Raw genomic sequence first — 17,890 nt, forward strand, 5'->3', positions numbered from 1 at the left:
AAGGCGGAAGGGGCGCCGCAGGAGCCCGCCTTCTACATCCCCCCCGGACACCACCCAGAGACAGTCACCAGCCACAGCTCCAAAGGGAGGCAGGGGCCACAGGCCGACGACTAAGGAGGGCAAGGGCAGCAAGTTGGAGAGGTCAGGCAGCAGGCCTGCTGCCCAGGAGGAGCCCACAACCCCCATAGCCGCTGCCCCGGGAGAGCCCACCACCCCCATAGCCGCTGCCCAGGGAGGACCCAGCCCAGCTGGCCAGGAGGGCCCCACCACCCACAGCCCAGGTGGGCAGTGAAGGAGCACCATCCCCGCTGCCCAGGAGGGCACCACCATGCAATTAGCAGTTGGCCATAGACCGTCCGCCGTCTCAAGAACCGCTGACCTGGGCCCTTCAAGGCAAGAACCGCTGAACTGGGCCCCGCCGTCTCAAGAACCGCTGAACTGGGCCCCGCCGTCTCAAGAACCGCTGAACTGGGCCCCGCCGTCTCAAGACCCGCTGAACTGGGCCCCGCCGTCTCAAGAACCGCTGACCTGGGCCCTTCAAGGCAAGAACCGCTGAACTGGGCCCCGCCGTCTCAAGAACCGCTGAACTGGGCCCCGCCGTCTCAAGAACCGCTGACCTGGGCCCTTCAAGGCAAGAACCGCTGAACTGGGCCCCGCCGTCTCAAGAACCGCTGACCTGGGCCCTTCAAGGCAAGAACCGCTGAACTGGGCCCCGCCGTCTCAAGAACCGCTGAACTGGGCCCCGCCGTCTCAAGAACCGCTGACCTGGGCCCTTCAAGGCAAGAACCGCTGAACTGGGCCCCGCCGTCTCAAGAACCGCTGAACTGGGCCCCGCCGTCTCAAGAACCGCTGACCTGGGCCCTTCAAGGCAAGAACCGCTGAACTGGGCCCCGCCGTCTCAAGAACCGCTGAACTGGGCCCCGCCGTCTCAAGAACCGCTGACCTGGGCCCTTCAAGGCAAGAACCGCTGAACTGGGCCCCGCCGTCTCAAGAACCGCTGGACTGGGCCCTTCAAGGCAAGAACCGCTGGCCCTTTGGCAGACGTGGCAGGGCAGGATCTATCTCGCGCAGGGCTGCAGGATGTCCTCTGGCCAACTTGCCTCCTCCAGTGCCAGTGGGGTCTGTTATGGACTGTTTGGACTGTGGCTTTGCTCTCCCCAGGATGGCCCAGTGGGCGGGCCACCCACTGTATGGACTGTTTGGACTGTGGCTTTGCTCTCCCCAGGATGGCCCAGTGGGCGGGCCACCCACTGTATGGACTGTATGGACTGTGGCTTTGCTCTCCCCAGGATGGCCCAGTGGGCAGGCCACCCACTGTATGGACTGTATGGACTGTGGCTTTGCTCTCCCCAGGATGGCCCAGTGGGCAGGCCACCCACTGTATGGACTGTATGGACTGTGGCTTTGCTCTCCCCAGGATGGCCCAGTGGGCAGGCCACCCACTGTATGGACTGTATGGACTGTGGCTTTGCTCTCCCCAGGATGGCCCAGTGGGCAGGCCACCCACTGTATGGACTGTATGGACTGTGGCTTTGCTCTCCCCAGGATGGCCCAGTGGGCAGGCCACCCACTGTATGGACTGTATGGACTGTGGCTTTGCTCTCCCCAGGATGGCCCAGTGGGCAGGCCACCCACTGTATGGACTGTATGGACTGTGGCTTTGCTCTCCCCAGGATGGGCCAGTGGTCATGGAGTCCCCTCGTGGATCTGGCGTCGTGTACTCAAGTGGCTGAGGTGCCCCCCCTTCCCTTCCCCCTGAGGTGCCTGTCCTATTTTCTTTCTGATGCCCCTGCAGTGTTCTCTCCGTGGAGTTCTTGTCGTGGGACTGGGCCTTGCCCCTTTGCACAGGACCCCTGTGATCCACGGACAGTGGTTGGACTACATTTAGTAGCTGTATATATTTTGTACATAGTTTTTTTCAATATATCTGCCCGTTTATGATCTCTTCTTTTGGTCTTTGCATTATTTCGGAGGGGGGTGGTTTGTGGGTTGTGACAGTGATCTGTGGGAATGCATTGATGTGTGTGTTGTAGTGGGTGTGGGTGGGTGGGTGTGTGCCGGTAATCTTTTCCCTCCCCTGTGTCGTAGGTGCAGTACTCACCGATGTCTTCCGCGCCGCCGGGCGTGCTCCTGGTATATGAGGAGGAATAGGAGTGCGGGGATGACCTGCAACTCTGGCTCCATACTGCCGGAATCTCCCGTGGAGTGCGTAGAGGTGAGCGTTTTCCCGTTCGTAGTCTGTTTCCGCCGTGTTCTTATCGGCGGTGCTCCCGCCCCGGAAAAGGTGGCAGATTGGTGGGTCGTAATAGGGTGGGCGGTACTTTGTCTGCCGCCGGGCTGTTGGCGGGAACCGCCGCGCTGTTTGTTTGTACCGCTGTGGCGGTCGGAGTGTTAAGTTGGCGGGCTGTGTTGGCGGTTCCCGCCAGGGTCAGAATGCCATTTTTAATACCGCCGGTCTGTTCGCGGTCCGACCGCCGCCTCTCCGCCGACCGCCAGGGTCAGAATGAGGGCCATAATCCCCTAAATAAAATAAAAAAGTGGATCTCCACTGTTAAGGGACATCTCCCAGGGTGGCACATGTTGGCAAATGCCCTGGCAGCAGGCCACATATAGGAATTGTACACTTTTCCTCAGGCTGCCCACAGCATATCTGGTGACATGTGCACCTTGGTGCTAACAGGAAAATGCCTGAAAGATATACCTGGTACACTGCCCTGTGTGAGCACATGACAACCCAGTAATTGTTCTCCTTTGTGTCATGCTTTGGCTATGAAATGGCTGTTTTGAGGTGTGAATTGTCACCCTGCACCACTAAAGCAAAATTTCAGTCACGTTTGGGTGGCACAGTGTGCCAGGCCATGATCCCAAGGCTGGTAAACTATCTGATTCAAATGGCACCTCAGGTGTGTTGTCACAGTGGCCCAATGGGAACAAAATACATGGTTACTCCACATTTTTCCTCATCCTATGTGTGATGTGTCATGTAGTGATACTTATCTATTTGTTTTCCATTTGGAACAACAGTTCAATGGCAGATATGACAGTTTTCATTAAAACGAGTTTGTTTAGCAGGCACTGCAAACATTACACACCACATGTTTCTGAGCTGAATGCATTGTGTCTGGTGCTCAGAGGATGATGACAGTGTTCACACTAGATTGACAACTCTTGAGGCCTACTCATGGTTTCCTGAATGTAGAAATGTGACTGTGCCAAACACTCTGAGAAATATGTGGTATATGATTATTTATTACCATGTTTGGCAGTCATGCCCTACTCCACATGTATTCAGCTGAAGAAATGCTGAACAATGTGGCAACTTTGCCATGCACTAGCAGCAGTATTTTACATGTCCGGATGACTTTCCATTCCATCCTCCTCCTCTTCCCGGGGAGGCTCCTGGTCCTCATCCCAGGGGACATTGGTTTTACACAAATATTGTGCAAAATGGCACATGCCAGAATCATTCTGTAAACCATGGGCGGGGAATACAGGAGTCGCCCTTCTGATACATCCAAGCAATGAAAGCGGGCTTTTCGCAAGCCAATGGACCTCTCCACAATGTTTCTGGTCTGAACATGTGCCTGGTTACAGGCCCTCTCTGTGTCTGTTTGTGGATTGGCAAAGGGTGTCATTACCCATTGCTGGATGCCATAACCTTGCTCAGCTGAAATGTTAGAAGAAAAAAATGTAATTGCTATGGTTTAATGCATTTGCATACATCCTGCACATGTGTGTCATGTGTATTTGTATTGTCATGCTCTTCTCCCAAATATGAACACATGATATGTACATCACGGCTGTGTAGTGCCATTTCCAGAGGACCGCCCATTGACTGTATATGAGGTCCAATGCAGTGCATGGGCAGCTACATCATACTAATCAACTTAGCATATTTGTGCAGCAGGGTTGGATGGTGTCTAAATCCCATCACTGTAGTCCACTCAATGTTTTGTGTTGCTGTGTGTGGTGGGACAGAATGTGGCCATGAATTATTTATTTTATTATAGCCTAGGTTGCTGGTGAGATCCCAGAAATGGCTGACACAGACACATGTATAGGTCTAGGCTCGACCCCAGATGTTTGTATTGCCCTGCATCATATTTGCCCATGCTGTTGATTGCCCTACATTGTCCATGACAGTTGGCATGATGCCACCCACAAAGTATGCCCTCACACATCCGAACTGAGTGACATGATTTGACAACTGCCATTTCCCAATCCATGTTTTCATGTCAAGGTGCTGTAACATTGTGTGCATGTGAGCCAGATTTGTAGCCAATTTGTGCACACTTGACATGTATCCTGCATATTTGTGTGTGGTCATGTGTCCGACAACTACACACCTTCATGCACTGTACTACGTCTCTAATATGGGGAACTGGTACACATTATTTGGGTCCTCATGCCATTTTGGGGTTCATAGGACTGGACTTGCACACAAGTTGCCTTGCAAGTACACATACAAACTTGCATCAGGGGTTGTACGTGTACTTCTTAGCTTTCATGATGGAATTTTTTGTGCAGGTGCACCTTCCAGTCAAGGCTGCTGCCTCAGTAGCTTGGCGAGTCATGTCTGTGAGTGGCACTTCACTTCACACATTTGAGATGTGAGTTATTTAACATTGAATAAGGCATTTGTACAGCAACATGTCAACTGGTCATGGGCATTGGTTTTTCATTTAGCACCTAGGGCCTCATTTCCTAAACCTCTGGCACAGGCTGGTGCAGCAAGTGCCTTACTGTACTGCCATGCATCACCAGGAAAGGCTAGGAATGCACCATGTCCACAAGATGTAGCACCTTTCTTAATTCTCCCCATGCACTGATGCACAAATTGATGCCTGACACCAAGACAGACATCTTTACACCATGGTGTAAGGGTGCCTACGTTGTGTGGATAATTGATTTTGTGCAGGAAAGGACACCTTCCTGCACATAAACCATAACAGGAGGTGTATCCCTCTTTCTATGTGTGCTGCAGAATGCGGGACACATAGGAAGAGGTAGCTACAAGGTGTGATGTAGAAATTTCTCCTATTTCCATCACTGTTACGCCACCCCTGAGATGGCATTAAATTGTGATACATTTACAGACTTATAAATCTGTAATTACATCAGTTAGGTTTGTTTCCACGTATGTTGCGTGGGTATACCCCAAGTGGCACGCATGGAACAGCCCTTTCACACAGTGTTATGCATGTTAAGTTGTCCATTTTCACAAGGCTATGATAAGCCACGTTTGTGGCCTTGCATGGCCTTGTAAATATGGCCTGGCACACTGTGGTAGCAGGGCATTCTACAAATGTTGCCCTGGTGGTGCAAAGTGGCGCAAGGGCCTGATAACTGAGGCCCCTAAACCCTGATGTATGAGGCATGACACAGCTGATGTCCCATGTGTGTTGCATGTTACCACCCCCCAGTGTAGATGGTACACCTCCCTTGCACCCAGAGATGTAGAGCAGGTTTCCTGTCTGCCATGCATGGATGTGTGCCTTTACATCATGCAACATATGCAAAAGTAGCTTGAGATGCCTTCACCTGTATGTCAGGGTGATTTGCATTTGATATGAGTATATGTTTGTGTGACAGGCCTCATTGTGCAGTTCCTATCTGTACAAGCAGAGAGTGATCTGTGTATTTTCTCCCACATATCTATTTATTCGTGTGTCTGTTAGATACTTGTGGTTTGCTTCCCTACAAGCAAGCCATTCCCATATTGTCCTTCCTGAAACCTCTGATTGATAATGGAGTTGCCATAGATGGACATGTCATGGACACTGCCTGGGTATTTTGCCAGCACATTGGGCATTAAGCCGCAATGATCCATGACGACCTGAACATTCATTGTGTGTGTGTGCTTCCGTTTGGGGTACACATGCTCTTTTGTGGCAGGTGGTACAAGTTGCACCTGGGTGCAGTCCATTGCTCCGAAGACATGTGGAAACCCAGCAATTGTGTAGAAGCCCTGTTTAATTTCCTGATGCAATTTCTGTGTGTTGGAGAAGAGGATGTGTTGGGGTGTGAGGCAGATGATTGCATCCAGAACAGAGGGTAGAAATGCAGACAGGGAGGACTGCAATACTCCACCCTCTTGTGCTGCTGTGCTCTGAAAGGATCCAGACGCAAGGAGGTGAAGCACAGCTATGAACTTGGTCAATGGTAGGATGGTGGTGGACCGCTCAACCATTGCCTGCAGTTTGGTGCAATGAGGTGGAGCAGCTGTAAGACTGACTACCTGAGCTGCCGGTAGAAGGTGATGACCTCGTCCTCTCTGAGGGCAATCAGGGATGCCCACTGGGTAGATGCGCTCCCTTCTCCTGCACTGCCTCTGTGGTCTGGGGTGGTGGTGAATGTGGTGGTGCTGGCTGTTGTGGTGGTGATGTTGGGGTTTGTGCTGGTCTCCTTGGTACCCCAAGTTGTAACAGGAGTAGGTCCATGCTCCAGGTTGTAAGTGTGTTTTGTTTGGTTTCTCCTTATGACCCTGTACCAAGGAGTCATTTTAATGCCTTGTCTGACCAGGTGCTAAGATCTTGATGCTTGTCAGAGTTAATGTCACTTTTTTAGGCATGTGTCATTTTTTGAAAAGCTTGTAAATACAGCTCTGGCAGGCTAGCATCATTTTTTAGGACTGAACACCTACATTGATTATCATTGTCTGTATCTGATGCTGCCAGATCCGACACTGATAAAAAATGACACTAAAACAGTAAAAGTGACACTAGAGGCCTCTAGCGTCACAATGTAGATCTAGAGTTGATTTAGTGCCACTGCAGCGTCAGAAAAAATGACACTACAGCAGCACTAAATCATTGTAAACGAGGTGCAAAGACTCAGAGTAATTGGTGCCAAACTATCGTCTGGAGGTCACCGCAGCTTGCACCACCCTTTGCCACTGCCATCACCGTCAGTGACAGAACCAGCATAACTACTTACTATAACCCCCTACAGGATGACAATTTAGACTATTCCAGGCCCCAAAAGCTAGAAGTATGGCTTGGACAGCAGGAATTAGTTATTTTAATGCACATTGAATTAATAAAAAACTGCTGTTGTGTTAATCATTAATTTCAACAGTCATAAATGCTGGTGTTGGCAACTAAGTGCCGGTGTCGAGCACCAGAAACCACTGGCTCAAGTTTAGCACTGGGACGGAGTGAGTGAGTAGATAAGTGAAGAAGGGAGACAAAGCTTCAGTGAATGAGACAGTAAATGGGCATATCAATGCAATGCACTTCTAGCATAAGGTGGGTTATTTCCTTATAATATTAACATTTTTTCCCTTCTGTATAATCCCTCATTTCTAGTCTCAGCAATCTGAACGGGACTAATCATTAATTAAAATGTATTTCAGGCTTGAAATCATGATGTAGTTTTGACCCTAAAGACTGCAAGACTGTTATGAGTCACTGAAAACTTTCAGGAATTAAGTTTGTAAAATTGTTTTCCAAAATGTTTTGAAGGTGATATTGTGGTTAGTATTCTTCCTGTAGTCTTTGATTGATTGCTTTCAACAATAGGGTTGGCATCTCAGTGATAATAATTGGACATTGTATGCGCTGTGTCATAATGTGCTGCTGTTTGTCACCCCTGACTCTGATCTTGACTAGCAACAGGATTGTATTTTTCTCATCACCATGGTGATAAATACAGTACACACTGTACGACAGAGTATTTTCAGAGAATAAAAGCAATTCAGTTTATTTTCAGTTCTATTAAATCATGTTGTTCTGGTTGGATTGCTTTTATTTTTCCTCCCATGTAGATGGGTAGGCATATTTTTGCTCAAACGTGTTGGATTCATTCACGTGTCGCTTTAGCCTGATAACACACCTCATTTTCAAATGAATTGAAGACTGAGAATTAAATTAAAACACTTTTGCATTAACCCTGCTAGGTGGTCTCAGGATATTTTTCCAAAAGCCTAACTACCAAAACCTAAGCCTGGCATAGAAAGGACTGAAGTACTCTGAGAAGTATTCTGTAATTAAAACTGTTCAGTTCAATTAATGTGACAACAATTGATGTTCACTTTAACAGCGTATTGCATCTGCTTCATTACTCAAGTACTTAGCACTCTCACATGCACGTTCAGAACTCTTTGTTAGTTGATATGCATGCTATCACACGCACAAATACACAGGTATACTGACACGACAGGGCATACTTATACCTGGTTTGCGCTGAATTAGCATTGTTTATTTTACGCTAATTCAGCGCAAACCTAACTCCATATTTATACTTTGGCGCTAGACACGTCTAGCGCCAAAGTAATGGATTTAACGTAATTTTTTGGACGTGAAAACCTACCTTGCATCAATGAGATGCAAGATAGGCGTTCCCGTCCAGAAAATGACAATGTGGCCTTAATGCCATATTTATCCCACGTGTTAAATTCAAGCATGCTTAGCGCCATTATTTAACGTCTGGGTATTGGAAGGCGTTAGGGGACCTGTATTCATACTTCCATGGTCAGAGACCATGGAAAGAGCCCACAGGTGCTCTTCCGTGGCCCCATGGACACCCCAGCCCACACCAGAGGGATACCACAGGATGGGTGACCCATCCCATGTAAGTCCGGATAAGTATTTTTCTTTTTTTGTTTTTTAACCCACTCAGGGGCCCTGACTTGGGCCCCCCTGCATGGTGCTGGCCCCAATGGCCCTTGAGCATGGCCAATGGGATGGTGGGCATGACTCCTGTCTTTACTAAGACATGAGCCATGTCCATGGGGGTTCTGCGCAAGGAAATGGCGTTACTCTGGTTAGAGGCATTTTTTTGCCTCTAAGCAGTGTAGCGCCATAATCCGGCGCACAATCTCTAGTTCCCCCTACGCCTCTCCCACCAGGTTAGCGTCATCTTCAATGGCCCTAACCAGGCATTACCATCGGTAATACTTTTACACGCAAAACTGCCCTTACACGCAAAACTGCACTGACACAGTTTTGCGTGTAACAGTATAAATCAGGGCCGACATCTCTAAAACTAGAGTTACAAATCCATTCAATTATTTGGAATGCAGAAAACAGCAGCACAATTGTTTGGGCATTGGTGTCTTACGTGCACATCACATAAGCGCCCTTCCAGTATCTCAGCACAAGTTGCTTTTCTACACTCAAGAGTCAGATTACAAAGACTTGTTCCCATAGAAAAGTGACACGTCCACCTGTGTAAATCATGGATGATTCACAAAAGAAAGTGGAAGTGAAATTTATGTTGAAATGTACAGACCTACCTGTACAGAATGTACACCAAGAATGTGAATCTCTCTCTCTCTGACACACACACACACATGCACACATCTTAATAGTTTGTAAAAGTGGGAAATCGCAGTGTAGTGTACTTCTTTTAGGAGTTAAAATGTGAAATCCAATTTTTCCACGATCCCTTTCAATGTTCCTCATCTTGATTAACTTTCCTTGAAATGCAAAATAATATGAGTAAGCTAAACATGATCTCTGCCCAGTGTTCTGCAGATCTGAAGGACTGTGCCAAACTATTAGCAAACCCTCTCTGTGTGATGTGCATTAAATATGAGATTTCTGCACTGGACATAACTTGCTATGGTCATAATATATTAAGGTCACCCACAACAATAAATACTTAAGAGGTTGCAGATGGGATTATATATCACAAAATAACTGAAGCCTACTCCACCTCAGGGTTTTAGCAATGTGTTTCGCCCAGCTTCTGCACCCAATGTAGCGCTTAAATTGCTTGCATCCTCTACTTGTGTTGAGTCCTTACTGGGGGGGGACCCCTTCCCTTCCTTCTTACCGCCATGCAGCTATCTAGGCCCACTGATAGACCATTGCCGCATTGTGCAGTTGTTATAGGGGGTTCTTTAATTTCCGTAGAAATCTTCTCTCCGAGGGCACCCAAGGATATAGTTTCTGTTACAAACTGACTATCTCTGAAGGGGGGGGGGTTGTATGCATATTACCACTTTCTTGTGTCCCTCCTGCAAGAAAAGACGTAATAGTGGGCTGGCTTTTGCTTTTCCCCCTGACCTCCATGAGGGAAGTGAAGTTGTCATCGGTCTTGGTGTCTTTCCCTAGGCCGGTCATATTTCTCCCGGTTTGCCTGGCCATTGTTGATAGAGGGTGCCTATTTGCCCCAGCTGGGTCCCCTTTATCTTTTCCAAGTCGTGAAGCTTTAGCTCCGTCCATCTTGCCTCCTCCAGAGTTCCGAGCCATTTTAGGTGCCATACTTATTTTCAAAGAGTGAGGGAGTGCCCTCACAAATCCAGCTAGTCCTACTATTACTGCTAATACGTTGTGTATCACTCTTTTAATAACTCCCCTTGTAGGCTGGTAAGGGTTGCACAGGAGATTAGTGATGCCAACCTGAGTGATCAATAACATTGGAGCAACCTAACACTTGTTGAACTAATAGTCAGTGTAACTTATAAGCTTGAGGAAAGCCTTTTCAAACAAGAGCCTGCTGATCAAATAGAAGACCCCCACGTCTGCTATCCCCTGTTGCAGAAGCGAACTTTCTGTTTTTTATTATTATTTTTTTCCCCCCATTTTCCATTTTCTTAGTCTCAGTCTTAAGCAGTATGGTATACAAAAAAGAAAAAAAAATGTTTTTTCTTTAGAACAGTCCCCAAGTTAAAAAAAACTCAAACGTCCAGTAGGGTGAGTGCCCTCCGAACCCTGTATTATATCACAACCTGTTGAGGTACCATTAAAAAACTACTAGTGCTTTTTCACAGTCTTTTTTACAGTCTGCTGCCAAGCACATTCAGCCATTTACCCCCCTTATCCTACTTGAAGTCGCTTTTTTTTTTTGCAGGCTGGGGAGAAGAGCAAGCCAGGCGGGAGGTACTGCCAGTGCTCCCTTCTACTGGTGGATTTCCAGGTTGCCAAAATTAGGAGCAGCTTAGCGTGGCGTCCATTACTTGTCAAATGGGAGCGTTCCTGCTCCAAAAGAAAGCCCTTTGTGTTGCCCTCATGCCATAGGGGTCACTCCCAGTGCCTCGTCCTCCGTCCTTGCCGCCTGGGGGCCGCGGTGAAAGAAATCCAGCAAAAAGCGGCGATCCATGGCCGGAGAGAATGGCTTCTCTCCAGCCTCTCCGCGTCTGTGCGCTGCGGCGTGAGCTTTGTCCATGGTGGGCGGGGCCGGCAAGCCCTTGCGTCCTACGCAACGGCCATTGCCCTCCTTCAAATTGCTAAAACCAGGAGGACGAGACAAGGAAAAAGAGACAAAACCTTTGGATTGGGCAAAAGACAGTGGGGATACATTTTATTCTTTGACAGAGGAATCCGATCTCAGCAGTGGAGAGCATGGCCTCAGCGAGTCTGGTAGTAGCATATCCTCTGAGATGGTAAATATATCATCAAGTAATTAACCCACAGTACAGCAGGCGCGGCGGCAGCGTAAATGCACAAATAATACGGTCTGGTTCGCAGGAGGGCGCCAAATTCTCTACGTCAAGTGGCAGTAAGACCTTAAAATGGGACTACTCTGGCATTATAACTAACAGATACAACAGATATAACTGCAACGAGTGGTCAACAGCTGGCGGACAACAACATGGAAGGAAGCACCGGGGATGCGATAAGAGGTGCAAGAATGGTGGGCACTGACTCTGGGATGTTGCAATCAATATACAATTCAATTAAAGAACTTCAAACAGAAACTGGGATCGAAAATCGCCGCGCCAGGGTAGCTACAAAGCGGTTGCAAGGAACAGTTCGTAAGGTAGCAAAGTCATGCACCGAGATTGAAGCCACATTATGCTCAATGGATGAGAGGATGGTTGCAGTCGAAGAGGATGTCGATATCCTGAAACAACAGAATGCCATGCAGGAGGGTCAACTGACTGACATAATGTGAAAGCTGGAAAATTATGAGAACCGGCAGAGAAGAAATAATCTGCGCATTTTGGGCATAAACGAAGGGTTGGAAGGGAGTGACATTCGGGCTTACATGATTAAGCTACTGCGTGGGGCTTTTCCCGAACTGAGCAACTGGGACTGGGATAATGAGATTCAGCGTGTTCATAGGTTTCCAGCAACTCGGAGGGAGGGGTCGCACCCAGCAGACTCCAAATATCCTAGAGCTATCCTGGTCTTTTTTGGTAACTTTTTGCTACGGCAAGCTATTTTTGAGAAATCTCGCCCTACTGCCCCACGTACTATAGAAGGAGTCACTTTTTTCACTCGACTGGATTTTTGCCATACAACTGTGGAACGCAGATGGCGGCTCCAACAGTTGATTAAACCATTTTTGGACAAGGGAGGGGAAGCTTATCTGATAGCCCCTGCGCGCCTAAAAATTATCATGAATGGGAAAGTGAGATGGTTTACGTCAGAGATCCAAGCAAAGGAGTATTTGATGGGGTGAAAATGATGTAAAGATGTCAAGTGAACCCGGAGGTGGGCGGGCACCTCACATCTACATAACGTCAATATTCGGACCAAAGGCGGTTGGATTGCTCTACAGGAAGGGGGGGTTGGTCAGGAGAGGGGGATCCCAACCAGCCCTGGTGGGAGGGGAGGGGGGAGGATGGGAGTGGTGTGGGGAGGGGGAAGAGGGTGGAAGAGGGTCTGGGGAGAAGCAGGGTAGGGGGAGGGGGGAAAAGAGGGGGGAATGGGAAAAAAAGGGATAAAGAGAATCAAAAGAAGTATAAAGATAAGAGAGAGAAAGGAGAAGGGAGGTATATTTAAGATACTAGAGATTTTATACAGCCAGGATGGAAAGTAAAGGAAAAAGAATGGGAGGTAGAAAAGGCCGGGAAAGGGGGCGGGTGAAATAAGGGGGTAGAAATGACTAGACTTTGCATAGCTTCTATTAATATCTGTGGATTAAATGATCCACGAAAAAGAAGAAAAGTTAAGGAAGACCTGAAAACTCTTAGGACGGACATTTACTGCCTACAAGAGACACATGTGGAATATAAGAACCGCAGAATTTTAGGATTACTTGGTATGAGAATGGTAGTGTGTTCAGAACAATATGTGAAAACTAAAGGGGTGGCAATATTGGATCGGAGTTTTAGACTAAGATTTGCTAGACAGAAGGCTGACAGGAATGGGAGATGGGCTATTGTAGAATACTTCTATGGTAAAGGATGTTTTACTTTATGCTCTGTATATGGGGCAGCAACCGATGATCCGGTAGTAATGGATACTTTAGCTATAGAATTAACTGGCTGGCCTCACCCGTATATTCTATGTGGGGATTATAATTTTAATCTCTCATGGGATGGATTACAGGATGTATTAGCGCCCGTAGTTAAGAAATACCAGGGACGTAAGCCTCGTGTATTTAAGGCAATGGTTGGTATTCAGAAGGAGCTAGGATTGGTAGATGCCTGGGTTAAGCTATGCGACTCAGATCCTGAGTACACCTATTTCTCAGCCCCTCATGCAAAATTGCCTTGACTAGATTTTTTCTTGATATCCCCCGAATTGTTAACGCATGCTAGTTTGGAATTATTCCTACGGATTATGTCAGATCATAACCCATTGGTACTTGATCTGGAGCTAGACGGTCTGGAGTATAAAGCCAGGAGGTGGACCTTTGAAAGAGGGCTCCTTAAGGATTCTGAATATTGTGAATATATGAAGAACTGGATAGCTGAATTCTCAGAGATTAATCTGGGGTCTGCCCCTATAGAGATAGTCTGGGATGCCTTGAAAGCAGGAGTACGGGGGGGAAACTCTGAGCTTTAGCCTTAAGAAACAAAAAAGCATCCAAGGCAGAGTAAGGGATTTGCATATGAAACTCAGAGATGCAGAAAGACAGCTGATTATAACTATAGAAAAGGGGGAGGATATAAACAAAATTAAGGAGCGGATTGCTATAGCAAGGGCAGCAATAAACAAGGTCACTGCACAAAGAATAGCGGAAAAATATCTTGCACAATGCTCGGAAGGGTATGAGTTTGGAGAAAGAACCGGGCACCTGCTGGCGGTAAGGGCAAGGCATAAAGCAGCAGCTGGGGTCATCAGAGAGATTAGGGATCAGCAAGGACAAGCAGTGTCAGATGCAGATGGAATCAGGAAGGTGTTTCAGAGATACTAGAGCTTTACAGCTATACAGCTATACATCTGGAGCTTCAGTTACAGAGATGCAAGAATTTCTAAGCTCCATTAGGTTTAGCAAAGTAACAGAGGAGGATCATTCGCGCTTGGAGGGACAGATTGATAGTCAAGAAGTAGATAAGGCATTAAGGTGGTCATTCCAACCGCGGCGGGCGGCGGTAGCCGCCCGCCTGGCGGGAACCGCCGAATGACCGCACCGCGGTCAAAAGACCACGGCGGCCATTCTGGCTTTCCCGCTGGGCCAGCGGACGACTGCCAAAAGGCCGCCCGCCAGCCCAGCGGGAAAGACCCAGCAACGATGAAGCCGGCTCCGAATGGAGCCGGCGGAGTTGCTGGGGTGCGACGGGTGCAGTGGCACCCGTCGCGATTTTCAGTGTCTGCAATGCAGACACTGAAAATCATTATGGGGCCCTGTTAGGGGGCCCCTGCACTGCCCATGCCAGGGGCCCCACAACACCCGTTCCCGCCATCCTGTTCCTGGCGGTAGAAACCTCCAGGAACGGGATGGCGGGAAGGGGGTCGGAATCCCCATGGCGGCGCTGCAAGCAGCGCCGCCATGGCGGATTCCCTGGGCCAGGGGAAAACCGGCGGGAAACCGCCGGTTCCCCTTTTCTGACCGCGGCTTTACCGCCGCGTTCAGAATAGCCCAGGAAGCACCGCCAACCTGTTGGCGGTGCTTCTGCGGTCCCCGGCCCTGGCGGTTATGGACCGCCAGGGTCGGAATGACCCCCTAAGTGAACTCGCCACTGGGAAAGCCTCTGGACCTGATGCGATCCCCTTAGAATTCTATAAAATCTTTAAAACATTGTTACTTCCTCTGAATCGATGCTAAAATCTATTAAAAAATACTAGCTTCTCGATTATCCTTGGTGATCAAGAAATTGGTAACACCTAGAAAACATGGGTTCATCCCGGGCAGAGACACGGTTGAACATATTCGAAGAGTTATTACGCTCTTCGATGCAACAGAAGTTGTGGGGGAGCCCATGGCTGTCGCATTGTTAGATGCTGAGAAAGCATTTGATCGGGTTAATTGGAAATATCTCTGGCAGGTTATGGAGTGCGAATACAATAAATGGGAGGGCAGTCTGAATGTATCCAAGTAGGGCGCAGCACTAGACAGGGATGCCCTTGCTCCACGTTGTTGTTTGCTCTGTATATAGATCCCCTGCTTAGAAAGCTCGAAGGGAATAGTAAGATCTCGCCGGTGTGTAGGCATGGATGGGATTCAAAAGTTTTAGCGTATGCGGGTGATATAGCCATAGTAACCTCTAACCCGGAAGAGGTGACGAGCAAATTTGGAATGTTCTCTGGGTATCTGCTAAATAGAACTAAAACACAGTTGCTGGTTAACCAATATACGAATTCTCAGGACAATCGGAGGGTGGATCATGCAGTCTACTTGGGTATTGATATTACACCAAGAGTAGGAGAAATCATCAACCTGAACTTAGACCCAATACTTGCCATAAATGATATGCATAGATGGAACAATTTGCATATTGCTATAATGGGGAGGTGAAATATGGTTAAAATGATTCTCCTCCCAAAACTATTGTATATTTTCTGTGCCATACCATTAAACTTTACAAACTCTCGGTTTAAGGATATGGAACGGGTGGTCATGAGATTTATTTGGGCATACGGCAAGTGCAGAAGAGGGGGTAAATTTATGTCTTTGCCTCTGGAAAAGGAGGGGTGGTCCCTACCGAATATGAAATTATACCAAACGGCAGCAGCTTTTCAATATATGCGCCCGTTATGGGGGGGGAAGGGCAGGGGAGAATGAGGTGGAGGACGGTCCCAATATCCATGAGCTGCTCGTTGGATCGGCTGCTAATGGATGTCTGCTAACCTTCCACGAACCTGGGTACTATAAGAAAGCTAGATACAAGGTATTAGAGGCGGCTTATAGATGTTGGTGGTCATGGCGCATAAAGGATGGGCTTGGAAGATTTAATTATTATACAATAATCAAGAACAACCCGTCGCTTCCCGAAATATTTAAGGATATCCATATGGTAAAATGGGCCTCCCGAGGCATAGAGAGGTTAGGAGACTTCTATGATGATCTCGGAGTGAAGGTGTTTAGGAGTCTTCAAGAACAATATGGTCTAGAACCAAGGGATTTCTTCAAATATTTACAGATACAAGATTTTTTGGGTAAAAAAACAGTGGGGGCACAGGGATTCAGAAATAATCTGTTGTTAAAGGGTATTTTGGGGAAATCTAATATGCCTATTAAATTACTTTACTCATCACTGATGGCTGAACAACCTGATGATTTAGGGAAGCATAGTGAGAGGTGGAAGGACAAATAGGTGGATGGAGGTATTAATTTTCTCACATCACTTGAACTGGGACATACTATGTTACTTTCTTCCTCTCTACAAGCACAACACTATAAGACCAAGTTCGATCTGTACTATACACCGGCTCACCTTGTCAAACGGTGGGGCTCACGAGGGACAAACTGTCCAAGGTGTGAGGCACATGGAGCAGATATTGTTCATATGTTTGCCATGTGCGGGGAGCTGACGGTACTGAGAGACGGTATGCAACTCGTGCTAAAAGAAATACTGGGATATGAGGTGGTCCTTACCCCCGAGACCATGGTCTTAGGGGTCGCAGAGGAAACGAGGGGACGACATAGGGCGCTTATCTTTCTGGCCATGGCGGTCTATCCATTAGGTATCTCCTCTGCATGGCTGAACCCGCAACCACCGACATGGCAGCAGTGGCTGGGCAGGTTATTGTCTGTGTATCATTTGGAGATCGCACTGTATGACCGTAAGGGGAGATCGGCCAGAAAAAGAAGGGAAAGTAATTTGGGAACAGTTTCAGAACTGGCTTCTGGCCCATGAATGAAGGTTCAATCTAAAGTTCTGTTCTGATGACAAAAGAGTAACTCGCCTCCTTCCAGGCTAATCGGAATATGTAATCATCTTTTGAATCTTATGTTACGGGTAAAATGATGTATGAATGTAATTATTTCTCTTTCTTTTCCAAATACAAAAAAAAAAGAAGCCTACTCCACCTCATAGAGTGAATCAACTCAAATCACATCTATCTATGGACAGACACCCTTTTGAAATATTTCAGCATATTCTTTCTTTATTTGGTTCTAAACTACATAAGTATGCAAACATTGATATATATCCTTAGTAATCAATTCATCATCTACATCAGAAAAAATTCATGATTTAAAAAACGTATCACTACACTCCACTTTTATCTAAAAGACTCATGCATTCCCAACGTTCACACCATACATCAGATAATGAAGAGCCCAGCAGATTTGAACATAGATCTATATTAAAAAAAGAAAAACTATCCTAATGGGCCGACAGGAGGTCTAAGTCCACAGTACCTTTTAAAAGCAGTCAGCTCGACATGCATTTTGGTGCCATGACATTCATTTCTAGCATCTTCCAGACAACCACCCATGGATAGGCAAAACTATTCTGTAGCAAGGTTCAGGAAGCATCAACAATTGAACAAATCAATTATTTGACTCTTTTGACTGACCACAGATCAACAGATACCTTTATAAATGATCATTTGTAATATTATATTGGATTCAACAGAACCTAAGTGATATTGCATCAAGCAACCACCAAAGTTACATCAATAAAAAAGTAATAAAAATAACAGGCATAAGTGTATCAAAAACACTGCATTGCAAATTTGAGGACTGCCAATAAATAGAAGACTGAAAACCACCACAGTATTCAGTTTAAAAGACTTTACGCTGAGAACAACTGTCATTTTACTCCTTATCCACCTGCACTCTGACCAAATGAAGCTCAACTTTCCAGAATGTTTTAAATAGTTTC

The sequence above is a fragment of the Pleurodeles waltl genome, chromosome 5, assembly GCF_031143425.1.
Source record: "Pleurodeles waltl isolate 20211129_DDA chromosome 5, aPleWal1.hap1.20221129, whole genome shotgun sequence".
Taxonomy (NCBI): domain Eukaryota; kingdom Metazoa; phylum Chordata; class Amphibia; order Caudata; family Salamandridae; genus Pleurodeles; species Pleurodeles waltl.